Below are 15,448 nucleotides of genomic sequence, written 5' to 3'. Positions count from 1 at the left end.
GTGCACATCATACTTAATTTCACCCACATTTTCATTTTTGCAGTAAAGTAATGTAACTCCAAGGCAGCATTATCCACTGCAACTGCTCATATAAAAGCTTTTGCAACATACTATATGCATGATATAGCTGCAGCGGCAACACGCTGCCATGTATCGGCCCTGTACTGCAATAGAAGTTGAACGCACCCAGTGAGGATTAGACGGAAGCAGATACATTATGTAAGCTTGTGTATATTTTCGTGACGTGTGTCCTGTTGCAGTTCATGAACTTTTTTCTCTCAGATGTCAACATCAGCTATGTGAACGAACACAAAAATCAGCAGCAAATGATCAAGCAGTCTTCCATAAATGCAAATATCTAGGTGATAAATTTATTAGCAGAAAAGACCTCTCGGACATCCTAGCTTAGCCATCTCAGCTGACGGAAAAAAATATATATATATTTCAGATGTGTCCAACTGAAATCACCTGGGTCACAAAATGTTATCCCAAATCCTTTTTCTAAAGCTTTTCACAGCAGATGGATTGAGCTCACCCAGCACATTACAGCATCTTCCGAACAGCCAGCCCAGTTGTCTGGCACCGCTCCGGACGTACGAATTTGAGCACCAGGCTTGCACACTGTATACATCTATCTTGTAGCGAGGAGCTGAACAACCCACCGATCAGACCAGCCAAAAGTAGAACCGTAGTGAGTCGATGATGTACGGGAATGTCTCAGTTGTCAATTTATTAGAAGACGTATGCTTTTGAATGCTCTGAATATTTTAATGTAAACTCTTTTTTCTACTGCCTGCTATGTTCAAGCTATAAATAGTATGCATATGATCAATCTTTTTTACTGGACAGAAAAATACATGATTTTCATTAAAAAAAGAGCTTTTGTCTATGAAACACCTGCGAGTTACTTCTTTTGTTGTCTTTTTCAATTTTCACTAGTAAATGTCATGTGTTGCTATGGGTGCCAGTGAGAAGCCTTGATAGAAAGGTATTGGTAAAGGTACTGAGAGACGCTTTTGAATTGTTTTGAAATGTATTTTGTCCAAAAAACACGTTACTCGAGCAATCAGAAACTCCCACAATAGACCCGTATTTGTCTTTTTTAGGGGGGTACAGTGGGTGGGGGAGATAGCAGGTCAACAGTAGATGTCACATAGAAGTGGTTATTAATGTGAGATGCAGCTCAGCACTGAGTGTCAAGTTGTTCTAGTAGCAAATCAGAAATGAAAAAAAAAATTTAATTAATTAAAATAGATTGTGAAAGTGAATAAGGGCTTAGAACATAATGATAGAAGTATATGATGGTCATCCCCATGCTTTATTATGTCTCATAAATTGTAGCAGCAATTTTTGGGTTGATACCATTTGTTACACAGATTTTGGTTGCTAAATTTAAAAAAAAATTTTACCACTGGAGAATTGATAAAAATGATCAATAATCCCTCCAAAATACCACATTAAGACACCAAGACCTTGAGGAACACCATAGAAAAAGCATTCTGTGATTTGGGATCAAAAACTTTTGACATTTGGAGATTTATGCAAGAATTGAATTTGTTTTTGCACTTCTGTTGTGTAAACTGCTCAGAAACCCCCTTATTGTAAATCTAACTAGGAAAGCCATCCATCCTCTGAATGCTCTAGGTCTCTAGTTTGTGACTGTAAAGTTTCATGAGGCTGTGATTATCCTAGAGGTCACCACAGGTCATTTTATACAGTGAGGTCAAGTTTCCAAAAATGGTTTCACTACAATGAAATGGCTACTATGGAGACTAACATCATCACACATGAATACAGTTGGACTCATTGAATCCACAAGAATCTCCGCTTTACAGTGATACCCAATTTGTGTAATTCCAAGACTGTTTAGGGACCCCAGTATGCAGAAATACATTATTTTTAGAATAGCACATTTATACTGCATTCAAAAAACGGCATGTTTTTTTGCCCAAAACTGCTCAACCTGGTACAGCCCCTAAAACACAATAATCTTGTGGGTCTCAGAGGGTTAAATATAAATTTTTTTCTGCTCTTTTGATGATGTCACACTCAAGGTCAACCTCTGTGTTATGAGGCTTCAGTCCTGTGTCAATTGTTGGGCTTTGTGAGCAGCGTTGGTTCCTATTTTTATACCACTTATGGCAATCACCAGATTGCTGCCTTCAGGAGATACAAGCGTAGTAAACCTGACAGTGCAGTCAGCGCAACCAGAGGAACCAACGCATCATATTTTACTGTAGCCAACAAGAGGTGGACATTGCGTCCAATTTCCATTACCTAATTAATCCCGAGATCACAGGGAAATAAAAGCTTGACACCTCAAGATAACCGAAATAAAAAGTAAGCATCAACAGCTGCTCACGACTTCCTTATTCAACCAATTATACATCCATCAAAGTGTCCTCTAGCAAATTAACTAACTGCTCCAGTGGTGCTGCTCTTTGACAAATGGAAGAAAATGGAGGTTTTTACTGGGCGGCTTCCATGTGTGAAAGTGTCGGATGATTAAAGTGGGAAGTTGGAAGATGCTGAAACGGGGACGTGTGTACTCAGCAAAGCTTCCCTGGATAAATCAAGGTTAAAGGCGTTCACAGTATGCCTGTGAATGCAGCCTATTTAAGATCACATGTTCTATAGAGTCAGTGAGTGCATAACGCTAACACAGAGCAGAGTGAGTACCGGAGCTTCACCTACAGGATGACTAACTTGTTGTTGCAAATTAAGGCTGTCAATGTTAAAGTGAATTTGATTTAGCGCCACTAATTTATTTAACGCATTAACACAACTTGCAATTTTAAGGTTGTAGCGGGCTCAATTAAAGCTAGAGTGGAGATACTGGCATTATATGAAGCAAGACAACCGAAGGAATCCATTGGTACCAACCACAGAACCACGTTCTGGCAAGGTTTCAGGCAGGTTTCATGTGAGCCCATTGTAGTGGGCTCAGTTTTAAAGCTAGAGTGAAGATACTGGTATCATATGGAAGTAGAAAAAATAAGAAATCCATCAGTACCATCCATAGTATTAATAGTCCTACTAGATTGTTGCGAAGGAGTTTAAATAACGCTCAAAACTTGTCCTAAATTTTGGCGTGGAAAAACTGGCACTGCCATTTTCAAAGGGGTCCCTTGACCTCTGACCTGCAGATATGTGAATGTAAATGGGTTCTATGGGTACCCACGAGTCTCCCCTTTACAGACATGCCCACTTTATGATAATCACATGCAGTTTGGAGCAACTCATAGTCAAGTCAGCACACTGACACACTGACAGCTGTTGTTGCCTGTTGGGCTGCAGTTTGCCATGTTATGATTTGAGCATATTGTTTTATGCTAAATGCAGTACCTGTGAGGGTTTCTGGAAAATATCTGTCATTGTTTTGTGTTGTTTATTTAATAATTTCCAATAATAAATATATACATACGTTTGCATAAAGCAGCATATTTGTCCACTCCCATGTTGATAAGAGTATTAAATACTTGACAAATCTCCCTTGAAGATATATTTTGAACAGGTAAAACATGTGTGATTAATTTATAATTAATTGCAATAAACTGTGGACAATTGTGCGATTAATCGTGATTAAATATGTTAATTGATTAACAGCCCTATTGCAAAATAATGTAAAGGTCCAATTCACTCAAAGGGGCCAATTTTTACCACTTACCTCAGTAATGACCCATGCAGATATTTTTGGTTTTACTAAAGTATCTTCACGGGATTCCTACAGACGAATAATCTCAACCCAACTGAACACCTATGGGAGCTACATGTTAGACGGCGCTCTGTGCCGCCACCATCGACACACCAAATGAGGGAATATCTTGGATGAATGGTGACCACCTCTACATATTTGGAGAATCTCTTTTTTTCTGGCATTTTTGACCTGAGAAAGGAGTGACATTTCCCACATCTGCTTCTAAACGTATTGCATTACAGGGAAGCTCATTGGTACTAATTACAAAAGCCCATCAGATAATGAAAACAGTCCATCTGGCACAGCGAGAAGAAGGGTGAAAAAAAAAGCAGTAACGGGCAGACGAGTGGAGTGGGAAAGAGAGGAGACAGAGATAGCAGCTGAATTCTTCTCAATCTGCCACTTTTTTTTACAAACTCCTTCTCACCCTCTCCTGCCTGCTTGCATCTCTCCAGAAAATGAAATATTCATGGAAGCCCTGGATTCTATCTGCTGCTATCTAATGCTGCAGGCCTCCCTGCTCTGCTCGCTGCTACATCAGCATGCGATGCCACCACCACTGCATCTCTGCTGTCACCTGCTGCAGGTTCACACTGCTTCTTTTCAAGAGCTCCTGCATATATGCAAGGGCCATCTCCAGCTCCAGCTCCAGTTCCAGTCAGCCTCCTTTTTTTTCTACTTCCCACCCACACAGGGAGACAAGAAGAAGAGCAAAATGGTGAAATGTAAAATGAGAGAGAGAAGGCGTCTTTTTGGGGGTGCAGATATCACAGAAATGTAAAGGAGGGAGGGAGAGAGGAGATAAGGAAGAAATAAATGTGAAGAATAAGGAACAGATGGATGGATACAGTGCAGCGTGGTGCACTGGGTAGAGAAACATTATATGCCTTTTTCTTTTTTTCTGAAAATGCAAATGTGGAAAAAATATTCTATGACGGAAGGGGGAAAAAACAACAAGCACTGACTCCATTTTCAGAGCATGAAAAATAAATTCCGAGATGTGCTATCATTCATGGTTGTGGTGCTGAAGCTGCATCCTGTGAGCCGGAGCAGCTTTTGGAATGTCAGAGAAAGAGCAATTGCTCCCCCTGGAGGACTCTCTGCACTCAGCTGTTCACTCAGCCATTTTTATTCAGTACTCAAACTGTTTGAGCTTATGAGTGACGAAAGAAAGAAAGAAAGAAAGAAAGAAAGAAAGAAAGAAAGAAAGAAAGTCACGATTCTGTGATGATTGTTACACACAAGTGATTTAGAAAAGATCCCCTTGTAACCTACTGAAGTGCACGTTTGAGACACTTGAGCTCACTTATTTTATTTCTTTTCTATGTTTTCTATTTATTTATTTTTTCATTCATATTTGATATGATTAAATTGTTTTATATATTTTGCATTATTTATTACTTCACTGTTTTATTAAACACTTAAAATAATATATATATTATTAAAATTTTAATCAGGGCTGTCAATCGATACAAATATCTAATCGTGATTAATCACATGTTTGTCCATAGTTAATCGCGATTAATCACAAATTATTATTTTTTATCTGTTCAAAATGTACCTTGAAGGAAGATTTGTCAAGTATTTAATACACATATCAACATGAGACTGGGAAAATATGCTTGCTTTATGTAAATACATGTATATATTTATTATTGGAAATCACTTATCAACACAAATAACAGATATTGTCCAGAAACCCTCACAGGTACTGCATTTAGTATCAAAAAAACATGCTCAAATCATAACATGGCAAACTGCAGCCCAACAGACAAAAACAGCTGTCAGTGTGTCAGTGTGCTGACTTGACTATGACTTGCCCCAAACTGCATGTGATTATCATAAAGTGGGCATGTCTGTAAAGGGGAGTGTTAGAATCCCCGAGCGGTCAAGGAGGAAATGATGATCAGTCCACAACTGGATGGCATTTCAGCATAGAAGTATTTATTTTCCTTTTCACACCCGTCACACATGTTGTCTCCACCGTAGTATTCCCCCAAATGGACCCAAACTCATGGTTTTTATACTCCCCTCAATTGGCCCACACCATTTCCCACACACAACACCACACCAATATACAAAAATATCCACATTTATGTACATAAAGCCATTTCCCACATATAAATCCTCTTAATAAATACATACACACCTAACTATCTTCAATAAATATCCATAAATATTACCCTTTCATAAATACACACAAAACAGTCCCGCCGAACTCCCCTCCACCCACTTCCCACTGGTTTCGCCCTCCCGGAACTATTAATAGGGCGCGAGTCCCCGGGGATCTCTTTCACCCGCGCACCTTGGGAAACGGAAACCGGCAGAAGTAAGTTTGGCATGTTATTGACTGTTTTAATTAATTAATACCTCCGTGTGTTCATTAAGTGTATTCAATAATCCATATGTCTAGTAATTATAGTTAAACATACACACAAAATACTATATTACTCCAGTAACGGCGAGCCGTCATTACAGGGAGACTCGTGGGTACCCATAGAACCCATTTACATTCACATATCTGGAGGTCAGAGGTCAAGGGACCCCTTTTAAAAATGGCCATGACAGTTTTTCCTCGCTAAGATTTAGCGCAAGTTTGGAGCGTTATTTAACCTCCTTCCCGACAAGCTAGTATTCAATTTCAATTCACTTCAATTACATTGTTTATGTTTTGCAGTTTATTACTTGTTAGGTGGTATTGCCCAAATACAAACAAATGCAGTGGGGGTCAAAGGTCAGGAGCAGCTCGTTTTCCATTTTGCGTCTCCTCGCCTCCTCTCTCCTCTCTCCTCTCTCCTCTCTCCTCTCTCCTCCGTCCTCCTGCCTGTGACCCAAAATTTGATGTCAGTGCTCCATCTTGAAGGATGTATCAATTCCTAAAATGAGAGGTGAGTGAGGATGCACAGGTGTGTCCTTTGCAGACTTCTTTCCGGTACCCGTGACGTCTAAAAAAAAAGGCCTGATACATTCTTCTCACATTATGCCACGTTGGGAATAGAATTACAATTAAATATGTAAGTTGTCATGAATGATTATGCTCATATGACAGAGATCCTAAAACACAGCAGTAGGCTGTAACAAAACAATGGACAGCTGTTGCAGTTGTACCACGCGTTGATTTTAAATGACGGCTCCGAAACAATTTTGTTACAATGCTGTTGCCTCGACTCCTCTCTCCTCGTGTCTCTTCCTTGCCTCCTATTCTTGCATCTCAGGTGGGAGGGACTAAGATGCAAGGAAAGGAATCAAGGGATGCACAAACAGAGACATGAGAAGAGCCAGGTCAGCTCTACCCTGAAGTTAAAAAAATTTAACGGCAGAATAAGATCACATTAACTCAACATCCGCTGGCTCCTGCAGTCCACTGGCTCTGCATTTATGAAAACTGGTTTATGTTATTCATATAGTTAGCCACTAGAGGGCAATGTACATTGTTGGTATTGGCAGTCATTGGCAGTTTTTTCTATTCATATATATGTGTTCCAAAAGTTGTAGTTTCTTGGTAATGAATGGACTCTTTAGAGACTCCTTCAAGGTGATAACCTCTGATTTCAAACACTTATACCTGTTATAGTATAGTATAGTATAGTATGTCGAAAAATAGTAATAGTAGTGTGTTGAAAAAATAAAAAAGTTATAGTATAGTATGTTGAAAAAATAAAAAAAACTCATATTATAGTATGTCGAAAAAAAGTCATAGTATTGCATGTTGAAAAAATAGAAAACAGTCATACTGTAGTATGTCGAAAAAAACAAGGTATAGTGTGTAGGAAATCTTTTTTTAAAAAGTCATGGTATTGCATGTCGAAAAAATTAAATAGTTATAGTGTAGTATGTCGAAAAAACCAAAGTATAGTGTGTAGAAAATCTTTTTAAAAACTCATAGTATAGTATGTTGAAAAAAAGTCATAGTCTATTCTTTAAAAAATGAAAAAGTCCTAGTATAGTGTGTGTGACGGCCCCAGGGCCTCTTCCAGGTCTAGGGTGTTGTGCTGTGCTTGTGTGTGTGTGTTGCAGTGTCCTGGTCCACGGTGGGTTGGAGCTGGAGGAGGTGCCGATCAGGCGATTGGAGACAGCTGGCCACTATCTCCCTGACTATAAGACCCGCCCCATCCTCATGGTCGACAGACATCACTCCCCTGGCACCACCGGGTGTTATGCCAGCTTGGCTTTGTTGTGTAGTTTTGGTTAACAAGTTCTTAAGTAGTCCAGAGGCCTGTACTACGAAGCGAGTTCAACATACCCAGGGTATCTCCTCGTTATCTGGCTTCACTAACCCGAACAAACGAGATCACGCTAAGCGGTGCTACGACGCTGCTTATCAACTCTGTAAATCAACCCAGGGTTTCTCCGTCTGGCTGTGAGCGCGTTCACATGAACATGGCTGTGTTTGCAGCATCTGACCAATCACAGACATGGACAAATCTACTGTCAGCGTAGCGGCACATTTAACAAACGAAGAGCCAACTATAATATTAGACAAATATGAAGAAGTTAAACACTTAATCCAGACTAAAATTAACACAGTTGCAACTGCCAAATGCAGGAAGGACAGCTGGCAAAAAATGGCTGACTGTGTGAAGTAAACAACTATAATATCACTGTACTGTATAATGTAAAGCATCAGCAGCACGCTCTCCACCGGTGTATCGGGAGCACGGCAGTTATATTATAAGACAAACAATGTTTGTCTTATAATATAACTGCCCATTTAGGACACAAGTAGATCCGACTATAATTACATTAGCGTATTCCATTAAATTAATGTGATGCTTATATGTCTAATGAGGGCGTATTATAAATTACATGGCGTGTATGACATTTTTAGTGTGATTTATTTATTTATTTATATTTTTCAGCTGTAACCCCAGCGGTGTGAAATGGACTTGGGAGCAAATAAAGAATAAATATAAAAACATCATTCAAAGCGGTAAGCAGGCTTACTTTCATATTTTCATCAGTACAACAAGTAGGAGGCTTTAGTGATTCAATCAGTGTCAGTTGTAGAATGATATCGATATACAAAAGCACAAGGAAATGCTCTGACTTTGCTTGCAGCCAACAGAAAAAAACAATGAAATGAGAAAGACAGGAGGGGGCCCCTGGTCCTCAGCAATAATGAGGGTCTCCCCTCAATGGAAGGGGTGGAAGGGGGTGTCTCTTCGGACCCGGGTGGTGGCAGCTCCCAACAGGCCACATTTTACAGGGTATGTGTCAATAAGTACATGAAACTAAGTAAAACTACTGGGTTGTTAATAAAACAGAAATATAATATACTAACATGTATTTACTTGCCCTACAGTTGATGGGGAGACGCTGGTGTTGCTGCCACCACCTACATACACACTGTCTCATACAGAGGTAACAGTAAAAGCAACCTGTGGTATTCACTGGCTGGCATGTCATCTGTGTTTGCTGATCATGGATTAAATAGTCAATTTACTTGTTTTATTTCCTCAGGTGGAGGCCCTAGACGATGAGACACTGTCAGTGTGCTTTCGGGTACACTTCAGTCTTCTGTTACCACTTTTATGCAGTTTTCAGTTTGCCCATCTTAACGCAAGTTTGGACACTCACCATCTGTGTTAAGTAGTTAACACAGATGGCTTAAATAAAGTTCAATAGATTTATCTTAAATTACCTTGTTACAGCTGTATGTGTTTTCTGTTCTGCTGTCCCTTTTCCCTCTTTAGTAGCTCTGCCCAGGTGTGCTGCACTCCTCAACGAGGTACCCAGGTGTGCTGCATTTTCTCAGGGAAGGAGGTGCTTAAAAGCTCCAGTACCAGCAGCAGAAGAGAGAGGCTTCTGGTGTGGGGACTGCTGCTTCTGCTGCCTCTCAGTTTAAGACTTGATACTTTGTCTTTTTCATATTTTCTTGTTAATAAATCCTATGGATTTTGAGAGTTTTAAAGGTGTCTTTTGTGGTTGGTTTGGGTCAGTGTTGGAGTGTTGTTTGCCTCAATAGGGCTGTCCAAGGGTGGGGCGTAACAACCTGCAAATGGTGGTGGTCTGCACATGGGACTAATAAATGCTTTCTATCTTAAAATGAATCCACTGCTTTGATCATTTAGCAGGAAGAGGGAAATCCTCCTCTCCTTGAGCCTGTGGCCTCCACATCTAGGCCAAGACGGTCACAAGTGGTAATGAATTAACCTTACTTTAAAGCATTAGTAGTCAATGCAACATGTGCACCTTTCTTTAAGTGAGCCTTGCAAAGGGACTGCTTGAATGTTAAAGCAACTCATGTTATGAGCTTTGTGTTTCAGGTTGGAGCAGACAATGTGAGGGCCCTATACAAAAGGACACTGGAACTGGATATAGAAATAAAACAATTATAAATACATCACAAACATATCCTAATAAAAAAAGGAAAACCGGAGGTGGAGAAATTAGAGCACGAAAAGAAGGTAATTCAGTAACAATTTATTTCCAGGCAGGGGAAACAATTAAACAAATGTATTTCCCTTTTTACCAGGGAACAATTAAACAAATGTATTTCCCTTTTTACCAGGGAACAATTAAACAAATGTATTTCCCTTTTTTACCAGGGAACAATTAAACAAATGTACTTCCCTTTTTTCCAGGAACGGGAGAACCGAAGATAAAAAATAAAGACTTCAAAATTCAAAGAAAAAAGGCCTGTTTTATGACTTCATCAAAAAACTTGCTGTGTGATGGCCTGTCTCACAGCCCTGCCAGTAGGGTGGTCAAGGGTGATGGGGTCCACAACATCAGGGGGTTGTTCGTGTACCAGAGGGGCTCTCTCCTTTCTGATGCCTGCGATGTTGTGTAGAACAACACAGGCCGTGATGATCCTGCAGGCTCGATCGGGGGCCACTCTGAGGCCACGCAGGCAAGCAAAGCGTGCTTTAATTAAACCAAATGTCATTTCTATCCTGACCCTGGTTTTGGTGAGGGCCAGGTTGAATGTAGTTTGTGGCCCTGCATCAGGGTCAGGATAGGGGGTCATGAGGTATGGCTGGCAGGCGTACCCCCTGTCCCCGAGCAGCACTCCACTGAAAAGCCCTGAAGATGAAAAGGAATATTGTCATGATCAGTATCACAAAATGCAGTTCACAAAACAAAAAATAATATGCAATGTACAGTTGCCATACCCTGCTCAAATCGATGGCACAGTGCAGACTCCCTGAAGATCCGGGTAGTCATGAACTGACCCAGGCCACTTTGCCTCAAGGCTTGTCACCAGACACTGGTGGTTAAAAGTCGTCTGCAAAAGCATTCAGGGTTTACGATACTTTCACAAGACAACAGCATCAAAGACAATGTGTAACATCAATGTGCATTTGAAAGGACTCCACGGTGGAGAGAACGATAGTCCAACCATGACACCTGTGGGCTGTGTGAATATTTCAATATGTGCTGACCTTTAATAACCCCGGCTACTGCATTTTCTGCAAACCCTTTTTGTTCATACAGGCAATGTGCTGGTGTTATGCTCTCCCTCCTTCTGATCGTGCTGATCCTGTCTCATGCCTAATCTTGGTCTGTGTTTTTTCTCTCCAGGTGTGGCTACTTTCTCTTGATTGTGAATCAATAAAGAGGGGGAGGGGATTTGGGGTCTGGGTATCATCGGATAATCCGTTTTTCCTTTTGAATTCAGAAAGGAAAAAACGTTTTTTTATTTTTTTGTTTTAAACCAAAAACGAGAAAACGGCCGTTTTCTCGTTTTTGGTTTCTGAATCAAAAAATGAAAAACGAACCCAAACCGGGCCGTTTTTTGTTTTTGTGAATTCCTTTTCTCATTATTCGTTTTTAATTGAAGAACGGAAGTCACGTGGGTTTTTCGTTTTTTCGTTTTAAACCACAAACGAAAAATGAAATCCTGTGATGCTCTGTTTGTTTTTTGTTTCAAAAGGAAAAACGAAAAAACCAAATTTAAAAAAAACTATCCAATTTTAGTTTCTTCAAGTTTCTTTCTGTTATTTTTTGTTTTGAATCGAAGAGCGGAGAACGGCAGTCACGTGACCAGGAAGTTAAGGCAAACATGTCAAAATAAAAGCCAAGAAGATAGTTTGGTCATTCTATAAAAGTGTAACATTATTTAAGCACAGGATCAAAGTAACAGTAGAAGATAAATAGGCTAAATAAATACACAAATAAATACATATATTTTTTTTTGTTTTGTTCTTTTCATTAACACATGAATGTCTTTTATCCAAAAAGTGTGTGATAAATTACACGGAGGGGCTCTACAGATGTTATACAGAACTCTCACATAATTGACAATTTTCTCTCTCACACTCTTACTATGGGCTGTTTCTTTATGTCGGCAGGTGAGAAGCACTATGTGGCTACTCCTTTCAACACACATGACACTTCCACTTGATCCCTTCACTCCACTAGGAAGGCTGTAGCCGAGTAGTTCTACATCATGATAATGCTGATTTTTCAACCAGCGATTATGACATTAATGCCAGCTAGACAGAATAAAGCTCTGTCTGTCATGACAATAGTACTGGACTGAAGGCCACTTCATCAAAATCATGGAAATTCACAATAATTAGGCCTGTGCTAAAAAAGCCGACGCAAGTAAGCCAAATGATCTGTGGCCTATCGCAATAACCTCCATATTGTGTAAAACCATGGAACGAGTTCTTGCCAGCCACCTGACCAGCACAGTGCTAGATCTGCTCCAGTTCGCTTAAATAAGAGCAACAGAGGCCCAGACGACGCTGTGCTGACTCTGCTTAACACAGTCACAAAACACCTTATGCATCCTAAAGGTTATGCCAGAGCTTTATTCGTGGATTTTAGCTCAGCTTTTAACTCAATGAAGACGCATATTCTCCTGAAAAGGCTCATTGATCTCAACATCAACACAGGGTTAGTTCTGTGGATCAGAGGGTCTGTGTCAGGGAGAACATATCAGACGTGCTGCCCACAAGGCTGTGTTCTTTCCCCTGTGCTATTCTCTCTTTTTACTAATGAATTTATGATCAATGAGAAACATTTTAGACTGTTTAAGTATGCGGATGACATGGCCTTAGTTGGCCTTTTACAGGAAACAGGCCCACTAGGTGAAGCTGCCTATCTGGCCCACACTACAGCCCTTCAGACATGGTGTCACACTAGCCAGCTAGAAATCAATGTGGCCGAGACGAAAGAATTAATCATGTGCTGCACAAAACAACATCTGATCACAGAGCCAGTTTCACTTGATGGCCAACATGTTGAAACTGTGGGACACTTTAAATACCTCGGTACAGTCCTGGACACCCAGGTGAGCTTCTCTGTAAATACAGAGTATATTTTCAAGAGATGCTCACAGCGACTTTATCTTCTAAGGAAACTCAGTGGCCTCGGAGTCAGCCGGCAGATTTTAGAATTAGTGTACAAAACTATTGTTGAGTGTTTTAACCTTTAACCTTCCTGCCTGGTACGGTCACCTACACTGTAGATAGAAGAATAAACTGTCTAGGATTGTGTCAATGGCAGGCAAAATAGTTGGTAAACCCCAAAAGCCCTTGACTCAACTTTTTACAGAAAGGACGAGGAAGAAGGCGAGGAGTATCCTGGCAGATAGCTCCCATCCTCTCTGCAGCCAGTCGGGAGGCGCTATAGAGCCCATCTGGCAACTAAACATGTGTTTAAAAAGTCTTTCATCCCAAATGCCATCAATATTCTTACCTCAACACAGTGACTGAGCAGATCTGAGCCACAGACACTGACATGAACTGTTTTAATGTGTAACATAACCTGTCTCTGTTTTTTACTAACTGCTGTCTGGTTTTTAATGTCTGTTGTTTTCTGTGTTTTGTGAGCTGAAGACAAATTTCCACCCTGGTGGACAATACAGTTTGATTGTATTGTATTGATCAGATCATATTGAGGGGCCGTCAGCTTTACAATTTAGTTTGGAGGGAGATTCGCTATCAGTGAAGTCAGTGCATTTTATGAGTGGGCCTTCTGTGACGTTACCCACCGTAGGGGTCAGAGGTCACCACTCCTCAATCCCCAAGGATTTTCTTTTCAGTAAAATTTTCAATTTTGACGCATTTATAGATGAAAAGTCAAGTCAATTAACATGGTCAATGATAGAGAAGTATGGTTGATCAGCATGTTTGCCAACCTTCAGACATCATAGTCTAATATGATGATTAATCAGCCTGAGTTCACAAAAAACTGAAATCACTAACTTTCTGTATTCTGTTTGGTGGTTTATGATGCTTTTCAATCATTTATAGCCTATTTGGTATAATATGTAATTTTACTTAATTTGTTCGACATCATGATAATGCTGATTTTTCAACCAGTGGTTATGACATTAATGCCAGCTAGACAGAATAAAGCTCTGTCTGTCATGACAATAGAACTGTACTGAAGGCCTTTCCTTTACTCTGGTGACTCTTTACAGCCATCTGAAGACAGCAGGTATCTGTTAAATCTACAGTATCTGGAGTGATGAAGTGGCCTTCAGTCCAGTACTATTGTCATGACAGACAGAGCTTTATTCTGTCTAGCTGGCATTAATGTCATAATCGCTTGTTGAAAAATCAGCATTATCATGATGTAGAACTACTCGGCTACAGCCTTCCTAATGGAGTGAAGGGATCAGGTGGAAGTGTCAGGTGTGTTGAAAGGAGTAGCCACATAGTGCTTCTCACCTGCCGACATAAAGAAACAGCCCATAGTAAGAGTGTGAGAGAGAAAATTGTCAATTATGTGAGAGAGCTGAATAACATCTGTAGAGACCCTCTCTGTAATTTATCACACACTTTTTGGATAAAAGACATTCATGTGTTAATGAAAATAACAAAACAAAAAAATATCTATATGTATTTATTTGTGTATTTATTTAGCCTATTTATTTTCTACTGTTACTTTGATCCTGTGCTTAAATAATGTTACACTTTTATAGAATGACCAAACTATCTTCTTGGCTTTTATTTTGACATGTTTGCCTTAACTTCCTGGTCACGTGACTGCCGTTCTCCGCTCTTCGATTCAAAACAGAAAATAACAGAAAGAAACTTGAAGAAACTAAAATCGGATAGTTTTTTTAATTAGTTTTTTTCGTTTTTCGTTTGGAAACAAAAAACAAACAGAGCACCATGTGATTTCATTTTTCGTTTGTGGTTTAAAACGAAAAAACGAAAAACCCACGTGACTTCCGTTCTTCAATTAAAAACGAATAATGAGAAAAGGAATTCGCAAAAACAAAAAACGGCCCGGTTTGGGTTCGTTTTTCATTTTTTGATTCAGAAACCAAAAACGAGAAAACGTCCGTTTTCTCGTTTTTGGTTTAAAACGAAAAAATAAAAAAAACTTTTTTTCCTTTCTGAATTCAAAAGGAAAAACGGATTATCCGATGATACCCAGACCATTTGGGATCACTCTCTCTTCCACTCTGGCCTGGCCTGGCAGCAGCAGCAGCATGTAGTTTTTTGTTGTTTCATTCTTTATTTTTCCTGGTGAGTCCGGTGGTCTAGTTTTCGGTGTTTTGTTTCTGTTTGTCAGGGTTTAGTTTGGGGTTATGTTGTTCAGGGGTAGAGGGAAGCACCCGGTTCCGCCGGCTCTGTAAGAGCTGGGCTGAGGTGGCTTCCCCTCTTTTGTTCCTTTTTGCCGGCTCACCAGTTCAGTTAGTTATGGGTTAAACTTTAGGGGTTAGTTTTGTTTTCTACTTAACTTAGCTCTTTGGTTAATTATTGGTCAATTATTTCTGTGTTGCACTTAAATAAAAACTTGTATATTTTTGAAAACTCTTGATTCATGTGATTATGTTCGACCTCG

This window comes from Sebastes fasciatus, chromosome 18 (assembly GCF_043250625.1).
Source record: "Sebastes fasciatus isolate fSebFas1 chromosome 18, fSebFas1.pri, whole genome shotgun sequence".
Taxonomy (NCBI): domain Eukaryota; kingdom Metazoa; phylum Chordata; class Actinopteri; order Perciformes; family Sebastidae; genus Sebastes; species Sebastes fasciatus.
This window is presented reverse-complemented; position numbering follows the sequence as displayed.